This window comes from Elephas maximus, chromosome 2 (assembly GCF_024166365.1).
Source record: "Elephas maximus indicus isolate mEleMax1 chromosome 2, mEleMax1 primary haplotype, whole genome shotgun sequence".
NCBI classification, from domain to species: domain Eukaryota; kingdom Metazoa; phylum Chordata; class Mammalia; order Proboscidea; family Elephantidae; genus Elephas; species Elephas maximus.
In genome coordinates this window covers 119,919,748-119,934,339 of record NC_064820.1, presented here as the reverse complement: position 1 = coordinate 119,934,339, position 14,592 = coordinate 119,919,748, and the positions used below count along the sequence as shown (strand labels likewise).

At 36.0% G+C, this 14,592-nt stretch overlaps 1 protein-coding gene across 13 annotated transcripts in view; it reads left to right on the top strand.

Annotated features, from left to right (window-relative positions):
* TMEM232 (transmembrane protein 232) overlaps nucleotides 1-14,592 on the top strand; it is a 409,022-nt gene that overhangs the window by 49,773 nt on the left and 344,657 nt on the right. The window lies entirely within an intron of this gene.

Below are 14,592 nucleotides of genomic sequence, written 5' to 3'. Positions count from 1 at the left end.
AATTTTACTACTTTAAAAACATAATTTCTTTTTTTGTAATTATCATGTACTTTCCAAAATTTTGAACTCTTTTTTTATTTGAAATAAGTATTTTTCTATATTCATATATGTCTTTTAAAGTTCCGTAATAATCCATAAAATGTATAAGAAAAAGTATTTGATAACAACTGTATTGTGAAGCACTTTAATTATTTATAAGTCACAATGGAATGTTTTTCTGTATTTCAAATTGTTTCCTTGGGATACAGTTTCTAAAATGAAATTACCGTATTAACATTTATAGGTAATTTTTAAATTTTGGATGATTTTTAAATTTTAAGAAAATTTTAAAAGTGCAAAAAATTGTTGCTGCTGTTAGGTGACATTCAGTGGCTTCCCCACTCATAGTGACCTTATGTACAGAAGAATTGAACACTGCCCAGTCCTGCACCATCCTCACAATTGTTGCCATGTTTGAATCCACTGTTGCAGTCAATGTGTCAATCCATCTCATCGAGGGCCTTCCTCTTTTTTGCTGACCCTCTACTTTACCAAGCCTTATGTCCTTCTTCAGGGACTGGTCCCTCTTGATAACATGTCCAGAGTACCTGAGATGAAGTCTCACCATCCTTGCTTCCAAGGAGCATTCCAGCTGTATTTCTTCCAAGACAGACCTGTTCATTCTTCTGTCAGTCCACAGTACGTTCAATATATTTCACCAACACCATAATTCAAAGGCATCAGTTCTTTGGTCTTCTTATTCATTGACCAGCTTTTGCATGCATAAGAGACGATTGAAAATATCATGGCTTGAGTCAGGCACACCTTAGCCCTCAAAGTCACATCTTTGTTTTTAACACTTTAAAGAGCTCTTTTGTAGCAGGTTTGCCCAAATGCAATACATCTTTTGATTTCCTGACTGCTGCTTCCATGGATATTGATTGTGAATCCAAGTAAAATCAAATCCTTGACAACTTCAATCTTTTCTCCATTTATCATGATGTCGCTTATTGGTACTGTTGTGATAATTTTTGGTTTCTTTATGTTCACGTGTAAATCATACTAAAATCTTTGATCTTCATCAGTAAGTGCTTCAAGTCCTCTTCATTTTCAGCAAGCAAAGCAGTGTCCTCTGTGTATCACAGGTTGCTAATGAGTCTTACATCTATTCTCATGCCACATTCTACTTGACATAATACAGTTTCTCAGATTCATTTGCTTAGCATACAGATTGCATAAGTAGGTTGAAAGGATACAATCCTGACACACATTTTTCTCAACTTTAAACCACCAAGTATCTCCTTGTTCTGTTGGAACGACTGCCTCGTGATCTATGTACAGATTCCTCATAAGCACAATTAAGTGTTCTGGAATTCCCGTTCTTTGAAACATTATCCATAATTTATGATCCATACAATCAAATGCCTTCGCCTAGTCAGTAAAACATAGGGAACCATCTTTCTGGTATTCTCTACTTTCAGCGAAGATCCATCTGATACGTCAGCAATGATACCCCTCTTTCCATATGCTCTTCTAAACCCACCTTGAATTTCTGGCAGTTCCCTGTCGATATACTGCTGAAACCTCTTTTGAATGATCTTCAGCAAAATTTTACTTATGTGTGATATTAATGATATTGTTCAATATTTTCTACATTCTATTGGATCTCCTTTATTTGGAATGAGCACAAATATGGATCTCTTTCAGTCAACTGGCCAAGTAGCTGTTTTCTAAATTTCCTGGTATAGACAAGTGAGCACCTCCAGGGCTGCATCCCTTTGTTGAAACATCTCGGTTGTTATTCTGTCAATTTCTGGAGCCTTGTTTTTTTTTTTTTTTAACCAGTGCTTTCAGTGCAGGTTTGACTTCTTCCTTGAATACCATTGATTCTTGATCATATGCCACCTCCAGAAATTGTTGAATGTCGACCTGTTCTTTTTGGTACAGTGATGCTACGTATTCTTCCATCTGGTTTTGATGCTTTTTGTGTCATTCAGTATTTTGCACATAGAATGCTTCAATATTACAACTCGAGGCTTGAATTTTTTCTTCAGTTCTCTCAGCTTGAGAAATGCTGAACATATTTTTCCCTTTTGGTTTTCTTACTCCAGGTCTTTGCACATTTCATTATAATACTTTACTTTGTCTTCTTGGGTCACCCTTTGAAATCCTCTGTTCAGCTCTTTTACTTCATTATTTTTTCCATTCACTTTAGCTACTTGATGTTTAAGAGCATGTTCAGAGTCTCTTCTGATATCCATTTTGCTCTTTTCTTTCTTTCCTGTCTGTAGACCTTTTGCTTTCTTCATGTATGATATACTTGACATCATCCCACATCCTGTCTGGTCTTCAGTCATTAGTGTTCAGTGCATCAAATCTATTCTTGAGATGGTTTCTAAATTCAGGGAGAATATACTCAAGGTTGTATTTTGGTTCTCGTGGACTTATTTAAATTTTCTTCAGCTTCGACTTGAGCTTGCATGTGAGCAATTGATGGTCTGTTTCAAAGTCAGCCCCTGACCTTGTTATTACAGATGATATCGAACTTTTCCATCATCTCTTTCCACAGATGTAGTTGATTTGATTCCTGTGTTTTCCATCTGGTGAGGTCCACATGTATAGTCGCTGTTTATATTGTTGAAAAAAGGTATTTGCAATGAAGAAGTCATTGGTTTTGCAAAATTCTATCATGAAATCTCTGGCTTTGTTTCTGTCACGGAGGCCATATTTTCCAAGTACTGATCCTTCGTTTCCAACTTTCACATTCCAATCACCAGTAATCATCAGCGCATCTTGATTGCATGTTTGATCAATTTCAGACTGCAGAAGTTGGTAAAAATATTCAATTTCTTCATCTTTGGCATTAGTGGTTGGTACATAAATTTGAATAATAGCCTTATTAACTGGTCTTCCTTGTAAGCACATGGATATTATCACTGACAGCATCGTACTTCAGGGTAAACGTTGAAATGTTCTTTTTGACAATGAATGTGACGCCATTCCTCTTCAATTTCTCATTCCCAGCATAGCATACCATATGATTATCTTTTTCAAAATGGCCAATACCAGTCCAATTTAGCTCACTAGTACCTAGGATATCAACATTTATGCATTCCATTTCATTTTTGATGACTTCTAGTTGTTCTAGGTTCACACTTTGTATGTTCCATGTTCTGATTATTAATGAATGTTTGCAAATGTTTCTTCTCATTTTGAGTCATGTCGCATCAGTAAATGAAGGTCCTGAAAGGTTGACTGCATCCCCAACCATTCAGGTTAATTCTTCTTTGAGAAGACATCTCTTCCCCAGTCATATGGTGAGTGTCTTCCAACCCGAGGGGCTCATCTTCTGGCACTCTATCAGACAACGGTCCACTGCTATTCATAAGGTTTTCACTGGCCAGTTTTTTCAGAAATAGACTGCCAGGTCCTTCTCCTTAGCCTGCCTTGGTCTGGAAGCTCCACTGAAACCTTTCTGCTGAGGGTGACCCTGATGGTATTTGAAATACCGGTGACAAAGCTTCCAGTGTCACAGCAATACACAAGTCACCACAGTATGACAAAGTGACAGATATGTGGCAGATGTAAAAAATAGAGTATGATACACAATAGAACTTACATGTGGACATATTATATTTGTCTCAAATATGTTTGTTTAACAAAAAATACTTCAACCAATAAAGTTGAAGCTCTTTGACCACATGCCCTCCCAACTACAGTGATTGTGGCATATATCATTGCAGTTCATTTTTTACGTTAATATACATGAATATAAAAATTATATTTTGCATGTGTATATAAATGGCACAGTGACTTCAACGAGTTCAAACCTAGCAATCAATAATTGTGAGGATGGCACAGGACCAGGCAGCGTTTCGTTCTGTTGTACGTAGGGTCGCTATGAGTCCGACTCAACTGGATGGCATGTAACAACAATATAAATGTAATTATACCTAACACATTTATCTGTTGCTTGCTTTTTAAAAAACCACCATTATGTTTTTAATTCAGTTAATATTGATGATTATGTATTTCTTTCATTTGTTGTAATGACCACATAATGTTCATTTCCCTCTACATCAACACCTGATACTGTCAGACTTCTTAATTTTTGGCAATATGTCAAAGCTGGTAATTGCCTGATAAGTAATTAAATACATTTTCATGACACTTAATGAAACTGAGCATCTTTTTTATGTTTGTTTCCATTACAATAATTTCTCTGAATTATCTGTTTGTGTAATTGACCTATTTCCGTTTGTGTTGCCTTTTTCCTATTGACATGTTGATATTCTTAAATATTATTGCAGATTATCCCAGCTTGTGGTTTACCTTTTAACTTTGTTTTTATGGTGTCTTTCATCATAAAACAAACCAAACAAAGAAAACCAAACAAGCATGTTGCCTATGAGTTGTTTGTGACTCATAGCCACCTTATAGGACAGAGTAGAATTGCCCCATTTTACCAACTTCTGCAGTCTGTAATTGATCAAACATGCAATCAAGATGAATTGATAATTACTGGTGATTGGAATGCAAAAGTTGGAAACAAAGGTTTCCAAGATTGTAATCTTTATGGAAGCGACTGCCACAGCTTTCTCCCTTGGAGTGGTTGGTGGGTTTGAACCACCAACTTTTCGGTTAGCAGCCAAGCACTTAACTATTGCAACACAAGGGTTCCTTATGCTTTATTGTATAGAAGTTTAAAAATTGGTGTAGTCATTACGTTTTTAAGATTCATCCAAGTTGTTGAGTGTAGCTATATTGTTTTTATTGCTGATTGGTTCATTTCCTTGGTCTGTTTCATTAATATACACAAATGATCCATTCATTCTACGGTTGTCAGGGTCTTCAATTATTTCCAATTCATGGATACTATGAATGATGTGAGAAACTCTGGTGGCGTTATGGTTAAGAGCTATGGCTGCTAACCAAAAAGGTCGTGGTTTGAATCTACCAGGTGCTCCTTGGAAACCCTGTGGGGCATCTCTACTCTGTCCTATAGGGTCACTATGAGTCATAATCGACTAGATGGCAGTGGGTTTGGATTTTTTTGTGAACAATGTTGCGATGAACATTCTTGTACAAGCATACTTATGCCCATTTTAGGATACATACCTAGGAGAGAAATTGCTGGGTCTTAGGATATATTCCATTTAGTGAATATAATTTATTAACTTTCATGACTTCAAATATTATCTGAATCTTTATCATTACTGATTTTTGTATCTTTGTTAAGAAATCTTTCCCTACCACAAGATCATGAAGATATTATTATACATTATTTTCTAAAAACCTTATCATTTTGTCTTTCATGTCTGTAATCGATCTGGAAATGACATTTGTGAATGGCGTTATGTATAGATCCAATTTCCCTTTTTAAAATATACATATCAAATTGATCCAAGACCCTGTTTGAAAAGAACATCCTTTCCCCATTGTTTCTCTAATACATCTATTGCATAAATCAAGTGTTTGCATATAATGGGTATGTTTCTAGGCTCTCTATTCTGTTTCATTGGTCTATTTGTCTATTTCTATATAAATATCACACTGCCTTAACTACTGTGATTTAGTAATAACATTTAGTAATCAATATGACAGATTTTTCAAACTTGCTCTTCAGTTGCAACTTGACTATTAATTTTAGAATCAGCTTTTCATATTTTTTTTCAAAACTTGCAAAAACTTCTTTACTGGACTTTTTTACATTTAAATCAATTTGGGAAGAACTGACATCTTTATAATGAGTATGCCAATCAATGAACACGTTCTATCTCTCTAGTTTTTTTTAAATTTTCTCAACAAAATTTTATTTTTTAATTGCAGTATTGTCCATTTTAGAGTTATTCCTAGGTATTTGATATTTTTGGTGTTGTTAAAGGTTTTATGTATATATATATTTTTTAATTGTATTTTCTAGCTGCTGCTAGTAGAGAGAAACACAATTGATTTTTCAAACAGAAATATTGCAAAACTCTCTTATTAATGCTAAACTTCTTGTCTTAGTTCAGATTTAAAAGGAAAACTTTAAAAGGTAACGATTAAGTATGATGTCTTCAGCAAGCCTAATCTGGTATTTTAATTCTCTTGTGTGTGTTTTGAAACTCTACCAGACATCATTACTGTTTTAAATAGCCAATATTCCTTTATATTTCAGTTTTTATTTACCAGTTGTTTTGCTTTTCATTGCTTCCTAAACCTGCCATTTGGCTTATTTTTCTTTAACCTAATGTACAACTTTTAGCATTTCCCTTAGTAAGATTTTGTTGTTGACAAGAATATCAATTTTTGTTTGTGTGAATATGTCTTTATTTTATACTTATCCTTGAATGATGTTTAAAACTGAATATAGAATTGTATTTGGACCTTTACCATTTTTATTATTTTTTTTGTCCAGCACATTGGTGATACCATTCCACTGTTCTAAGCTTCCACTATTGCTGTTGAGAATTTGGCTGAAATTTTAATGCCACTTTTTAAAAAGATTAATCTGTTTTTTCCTCTGGCTGCTTTAAAAATTTATTATTGTATTCTGTGTTCTGCAGTTTTACTATGGTATGTCAGAATGTAAAATTGTTTTTTTTAATTATCTTACTTAAATTTGCTGGACCTTTTAAATCTGTGGACTCTGTCTTTCACCATTCCTGAACAACTTGTTGTTGTTATTGTGTGCTGTTGAGTTGAAACCGACTCATAGCGACCCTATAAGACAGAGGGTTTCCTAGGCTGTAATCTTTACAGGAGCAGATTGCCGGTCTTTTTTCCCCATGGAGCTGCTTTTGGTTACAAACCTCTGACCTTTCAGATAGCAACTGAATGCTTATCCATGGTGCCACTAGGGCTCCTTACTGAAAAAAGATTAAATATTATTTCTCCAAATATTGCTTTGGCCCATTTTCTCTTCTGGGACTCTTGATTAAGTGGATTTCTCACATACTTTATTCTTTCCTTTCTATTTTCCATATTTTTTTCTCATTCTACTGTATTTAGAATAATTTATTGTAATCTGTTGTTCATGTGAGTAGTTTAAAAAAAAATTGTGCTTTAAGTGGAAGTTTACAAATCAAGTCAGTTTCTTATACAAAAATTTATATACACTTTGCTACATACTCCTAGTTGCTCTCCTCCTAATGAGACAGCAAGCACACTCCTTCCCTTCACTCTCTATTTTCGTGTCCATTAACCAGCTTCTGATCCCCTCTGCCCTCTCATCTCCCCTCCAGACAGGAGATGCCCACATAGTCTTGTGTGTCTACTTGATCCAAGAAGCTCACTCTACACCAGTATCATTTTCTATCCCATAGTCCAGTCCAATCCCTGTCTGAAGAGTTGCCTTTGTGAATGGTTCCTATCTTGGGGTTACAGAAGGCCTGGGGACCATGCCCCCTGGGTCCTTCTAGTCTCTCAGTCAGATCATTAAGTCTGGTCTTTTTACGAGAATTTGAGGTCTACATCCCACTGCTCTCCTGCTCCCTCAGGGGTTCTCTGTTGTGTTCCCTGTCACGGCAGTCATTGGTTGTAGCTGGGTACCATCTAGTTCTTCTGGTCTCAGGCTGATGTAGCCTGTGGTTTATGTGGTTCTAATTCTTTCTCTTTTTGTCAAATTTGTCCATTGAGTTTTTTAAATCATATTTTATGTTTCTAGTAATTCACCTTCTTTGTTTTGAACCTGCTATGTAGACTTCTAGTTTGTGGTTCCCTGTAGATAATTTTAAGGGTATTGTTGGATAAGCATGATGGATTTATAATTTCTGTCTGATTATCCCAATACTGGAGTCTTGGTAAGTTTTTTATTTCTGCTGTTCTTATGTCATCTTTTTCCTTGAATCTTATCATTTCTCACTTGCCTGTAAAAAGAGATGTTTCTATATGTTCTTTGATGTTTAGAAGAAGTATGCTATCTTCCAAGAATCTTTGCATTTAATTCTCTAGCACTACCTGTACATACTACCAGTCTGGGACAACTGAAACTAAATTCGCTGCCTAAGTTTTCTATGAGTCAAGGAAAATTGGAAGTTGTCAGAAATGAAATGGAACATTTGAAAATTGATATCATAGGCATTAGTGAGCTGAAGTGGACTGGTATTGGCCATTTTGAATCGAACAATCACATGGCCTACTATGCTGGGAATGACAAATTGAAGAGGAACAGCACCACATTCATCATCAAAAAGAACATTTCAAGATCGATTCTGAAATACAATGCTGTCAGTCATAGCATAATATTATATGCCTACAAGGAAGACCAGTTAATACGACTATTATTCAGTTTTACACACCAACCACTAATGCTAATGATGTAGAAATTGAAGATTTTTACCAACTTCTGCAGTCTGTAATTGATCAAACATGCAATCAGGATGAATTGATAATTACTGGTGATTGGAATGTGAGAGTTGGAAACAAAGAAGAAGGATTGGTAGTCGGGAAATATGCCTTGGTGATAGAAACGATTCCAGAGATAACGTGATAGAATTTTGCAAGACTAGTGACTTCTTTATCACAAATACCTTTTTTCAGTAACATAAATGGAGTCTGTACAGGTGGACATTGCCAGATGGAATACATTAGAATCAAGTCAACTACATCTGTGGAAAGAGATGTTGTAGAAGCTTGATATCATCAGTCAGAACAAGGCCAGAGACCGACTGTGGAACAGAACATTAAGTGCTCATATGCAAGTTCAAGTTGAAGCTGAAGAAAATGAAAACAAGTCTATGAGAGCCAAAGTACAACCTTGATGGCTAGATGAGAAGGAAGAGAAGGATAGGAGCTGGTTGAATGGACACGGCAAACACAGGGTGGAGAGGAGAAATGTGATGTTTCGTTAAGGAGAGAGCAGCTGGGAGTGCACAGCGGGGTGTGTATGGCTTTTTGTATGAGAGGCTGACTTGATTTGTAAACTTTCACCTAAAGCACAGTAAGTAAATTAAAAAAAAAGTACAACCTTGATTATATCCCACCTGAACTTAGAGACCATCTGAAGAATAGATTTGACACATTGAACACTAATGACCAAAGACCAGACGAGTTGTGGGATGACTTCAAGGACATCATACATGAAGAAAGCAAAACATTATTCAAAAGACAAAAAAGAAAGAAAAGACCAAAATGGTTTTCAGCAGGGACTCCGAAACTTACCCTTGAACCTAGAGTAGCTAAAGCGAAAGGAAGAAATGATGAAGTAAAAGAGCTGAACAGAAGATTTCAAAGGGTGGCTTGAGAAGACAAAGTATTATAATGAGATGTGCAAAGACCTGGATTTGGAACCAAAAGGGAAGAATACGGTGGGCATTTCTCAAGCTGAAGAAACTGAGGAAAAAATTCAAGTCTTGAATTGCAATATTGAAGGATTCTATGGGCAAAATATTGAACGACCCAGGAAACATCAAAAGAAGATTAAAGGAATACACAGATTAACTGTACCAAAAAGAACTGGTCGGCATTCAACTATTTCGGGAGGTACATATAATCAAGAACTGATGGTGCTAAAGGAAGAGGTCAAACAGCACTGAAGGCATTGGTGAACAAGACTCCAGCATTGGAATACCATTTGAGATGTTTCAAAAACACAGATGCAACTCTGGAAATGCTCACTCATCTATGCCAAAAAATTTTCAAAGAGAGTTCCCTGGCCAACCAACTGGAAGAGATCCATATTGGTGTCCATTCCAAAGATAGGTAATCCAACGGAATGCCCAAATCATCAAATAATATCATTACTATCACGTGCAAGTAAGATTTTGCTGAAGATAATTAAAAAACAGTTGTAGCAGTTCATCGACAGGGAACTGCCAGAAAGTCTGGGTGGATTCAGAAGAGAACATGGAATGAGAAATATCATTGCTGATGTCAGATGGATCTTGGCTGAAAGCAGAGAATACCAGAAAGATGTTTACCTCTGTTTTGTTGATTCTGCAAAGGAATTTGACTATGTGGATCATAACAAATTATGGATAACATTGTTAAGAACGGTAATTCCCAAACATTTAATTGTGCTCATGTGGAACCTGTACATAGACCCAGAGGCAGTTGTTTAAACAGAACAAAGGGATATTTCATGGTTTAAAATCAAGAAAGGTGGGTGCCAGGTTGTATCCTTTCCCCGTATATATTCGATCTGTGTGCTGAGCCAGTATTCCAAGAAGCTGGACTATATGAAGAAGCATGCAGCGTCAGGATTGGAGGAAGATTCATTAACAACCTGTGATATGCACATGACATAAACTTGCCTGCTGAAAGCAAGATGACTTGAAGCACTTACTGATGAAGATCAAAGACTATAAAAATCATAAAGGAATAACAATCTTCACAACTGGACCAATAAGCAACATCATGATAAATGGAGAAAAGATTGAAGTTGTCAAGAATTTCATTTTACTTGGATCCACAATCAGCGCCCATGGAAGTAGCAGTGATGAAATCAAATGACGTATTGCATTGGGCAAATCTGCTGCAAAAGACTTCTTAAAAGTGTTAAAAAGCAAAGATGTCACTTTGAACACTAAGATGCACCTGACCCAAGCCATGGTATTTTCAGCCACCTTATATGCATATGAAAGCTGAACAATGAATAAGGAAGATCGAAGAAGAATCGATGCCTGTAAATTATGGTGTTGGTAAAGAATATTGAATATACCATGTACTTCCAGGAGAACGAACAAATCTGTCTTGGAAGAAGTACAGCCAGGATGCTCCTTAGAAGCAAGGATAGTGAGACCTCATCTCACATACTTTGGACATATTATCAGGAGAGACCAGTCCCTGGAGAAGTACATCATGCTTGGTAAAGTAGATCGTCAGTGAAAAAGAGGAAGACCCTCAATGAAATTGGAGTGACACAATGACTGCAGTAATGGACTCAAACGTAGCAACAATTATGAGGTTGGCACAGGACCGAACAGAGTTTCCTTCTGTTGTCCATAGGGTCTCTATGAGTTGGAACCTTATCAAAGGCACCTAACAACAACAGCAAGTTTTCTTGGCCAACCAAATCTATGTTTGCTGGGGCTGTAAATCTTAAGTTGAACTTATTTCAGCAACAGATTTTTTTTTCTTTCTTTGTTCATCACCAGTGCAGACTTTTCTATAGCTCCCTGGTTTAATTTTGATTGCCTTTACCTCAGAAGTGTCTGGGTGGCACAAATTTTTAAGCCTTTGACTACTAACCTGAAAGGTGTGTGGTTAGAACTCACTGGTAGGGCCCTTAGTGGTTTGCTTTTGAAAGGACACAATTAATTTCTACTCTGAAGCACATGAACTCACTCCATGGGTTGGAATCCACTTAATTGCAACTAATTTTTTTGGACCTTACCTCAGACGTTTAGTCTTTTGGGGTCAGGCAAGGTGGATAGAGTCTCCTATGAGTTTCCCACAATTGAAAATCCTGGCTTTTTTTAAGCTGTGTGATTACTTGGAAAACATACTTGCTCTCGTCCCTGCAACTCTCTGTATCAAGGGAAACCAGACTCAGTCCCTGGCTTGCTCTTGTCCCTGAAACTCTCTGTATCAAGGGAAACCAGACTCGGTCCCTGGCACCAGACGTCTGAGTTGAAGCAGGGACCAACTTTGCACCAAGGAACACCGCCTTTGTTTCTTTGTTATGTGTTGTGTAGATATTTTCATAGACCTCATACTGTATTTTCATCATTTATTCTTCTTTAGACAGATGTGTTTTTGCAGGCTCAGTGTGGGCTATATGAGCCCTATAGGGGTCCATGTACATTCTTCAAATGAGGCACTAAAGCCCACACATTTCTAGGCTAAAGAGAAAAAATCTTGCAATGAATTACTGGTGTAGAGCATACTCTTTTGTCACTATTTTCTTTTATATGTAAGATTATTGTATATAGTCTTTTTTGTTTGTTTTTGCTTTTGCTACTGCATCTCAGAGATGGAAAAGTACAAATGATTTCAAAGTCTTAGATCAATTGCACACATTTATTTTACCTGACTGGAAAAAATATTAAAGGGAGTGGAAGTCTTGCATTAGGAAGATTTAGTCAAGCAATTACGTCATTTTTTAAGATCTTTTTCGCAGTTGCTACTTGATATTTTTTATAGCTGTGAGGCTGTAGTCTTTAAAGCTTCCTGAAATGTTCCTGACACTTTGTATTTAGTATAGTGTTCTTTGCAAATACATGCTCTGTTTGGATATATTATTTGTACATGTCTTATTATTGATTTTGATATATATAATATAGTATAGCTTTTTGAATATAATGTAGCTCTGTAAGGTAGGCTCTAAATATATGCTGTCAGCAGTGAGAAGAAATTTTCTAGACTCATTTATAGTGTGATCATTTGTTTGTTTGATTTATAGTCTTTGGCTTTCATTTGTCTGAATTACTGTAATCCTTTAAGTGAAATTCTAATGGTTAAGACCTTGCCATAGGTCTGTTAATTTTAGCTCAAGACATCTATACTTGTAACACTTGGGGTTAGTTAAAAATGATTTAGACAAAATTATGATAACAGAAGCTGAAAGGCAATAAAGAGCATGAGCATATTCAGTATATTGCAGTGTAGCTTCCTTTAGGATACATTGCCCCAAATAGGAGATCAGCAGCTATTGATAAAGTACAGTTTTGGGCCTTGATCTTGCTGGGTCAGCAGAGAAAGTTTGGATGTGATGGCCAACATTCTGGGAGCTTGCATCTTCTAAAGCATAGTTAAAGGATTATCACTTTGTGCTTGTGTACATTATTAACGTTGTTAGGTGCCATCGAGTCGGTTCCGACTCATAGTGATCCTATATACAACGAACGAAACAGAATGAAATATTATTATTATTCCTCCTTTGGTATTTACTTTGTTTACTCAGACTTGTTGACCCCACTCTCTAACACCTGTATCTCTCCTTGAACTGGTTGATTCTTGTGACTCTCTGGCAGAAACTCGTATTATGGAGGGAAAACAAATGTCGTCAGGGTTCTACTGCATTGTTTTAGGTCTTTTTCACAGATGCTACTTGATATTTTTATATCTGTAAGGCTGTAGTCTTCAAAGCTTCCTGAAGTGTTAGTAAGCCTTTTTATTAATGTTTCGACACTTTTGTATTTAGTAAAGTGTTCTTTACAAATACATGCTCTAAATATTTGGATATATTATTTGTACATATGTCTTGTTATTGAGTTTGATGTGTATAACACAATATAACTTTTTGAATATAATATAGCTGTGTCAGGTAGGCTCTAAATATGTGCTGTCAGCAGTAAGAAGAAACTTTTCTAGCTTCTTCATGGCTTGGAGGTATTGTTACCCTTACATTTGATAAGACTTTTCCCAAGAATAATTGTTCTTGATTTTATCAAACCTTTCTTCGTAGCATCAGGGGAAGATTAGCCCACCGTCAAAAGAAATATATATGCACAGTTTTAAGGTGAAATCTATCAGAGTCATTGATTTTTACTTTTCTATTAGCTAAAGGGAGAAATGGCAGAGATAAAGTTTGAAGTTCTTTTCTTAAGCAAAAGAATACAGGTAGAGTTTATCAGTCTTTAGTAATCAAATACGTCAATTTGAGTACTGTTATTCTTGCCAAACAATTAACTCTTCTTTGGGTTTAATAATCACACTTCTTGAAAGATGAAGTTAAAAGTTTTAGAAGTCTAGGTGTTTGTAAGTGGGCTTCTTACAGGCAGCCTTGAAAGGACCACTGACTGTTGCCATTTTAAGAATAGAGTTCCTACAAATATGAGGATACATTTAGAAAAGGAAGTAGGCGTTTAGTCTTGTAAATATTTTTAGCTTTAAATTTCATCTAAGTTTCTTCATGATTTTACTGATTTTAGTCTGTATCAATAGCATCTCCCTTATCTGTTTAGTTTCCTTTATTACTGACTACTGAGTGGGAGGCTTAAAAGAGTATTACATTTGCTAAAACTGCATCAGAAATTTGTTATCTACAGAAATACAAAGACCTCATAAAAGAACATATTTAACTGTAGGTTAAAAAAATGAATATGAAGCCTGTATTTCTGATTTCATGCCATAAAGCCTGTTGGATATCCACATGTGATGATGGTGTAATCAATAACGCAGGAATCAGAGATAGCAGATGATATTTCCAGTGCCTGACCTCAGAATCCCAGGCCCAAGATCAGTGAGTCAGGAATGATAAATGTAAGGAAGGAATTCATAAAGGAAATTTCTATCTATGTCCATATCACTGATTATTTATGTCTTTTGGGTTAACGAATCAGTCCCTGGATTCCTCACACGTTCAAAGATGTCATATACACACCCGACAAGGCCAAACCATTCTTTCATTCTGCTGGTACCTGTGATTTTTAGGAGAAGCTGTGTTATTTGTTATTTCAATTTTCGTTCTGTTTCAATTCCATTTTTTTACCTTCCTATCACACAAAACTCAGTAAGAGAGTAGTCAATATTCAGTGTCTTTGTTTCTTTTCTCATCATGTACTTATTGTCTCCCTGAAATCTGAGTTTTGTTTTTCTTTCTCTAGTGAAACTGCTCTCTTAAAGATTTGCACCGACTGTATAAACATGAACATTAATGATTTTTTTCTCTGTCCTTAGTCTTGCTAAATATCTCTGTAGCATCTGCACTTTTTATCATCTTCAATCAATTCTTTTGTATCTCAGTCT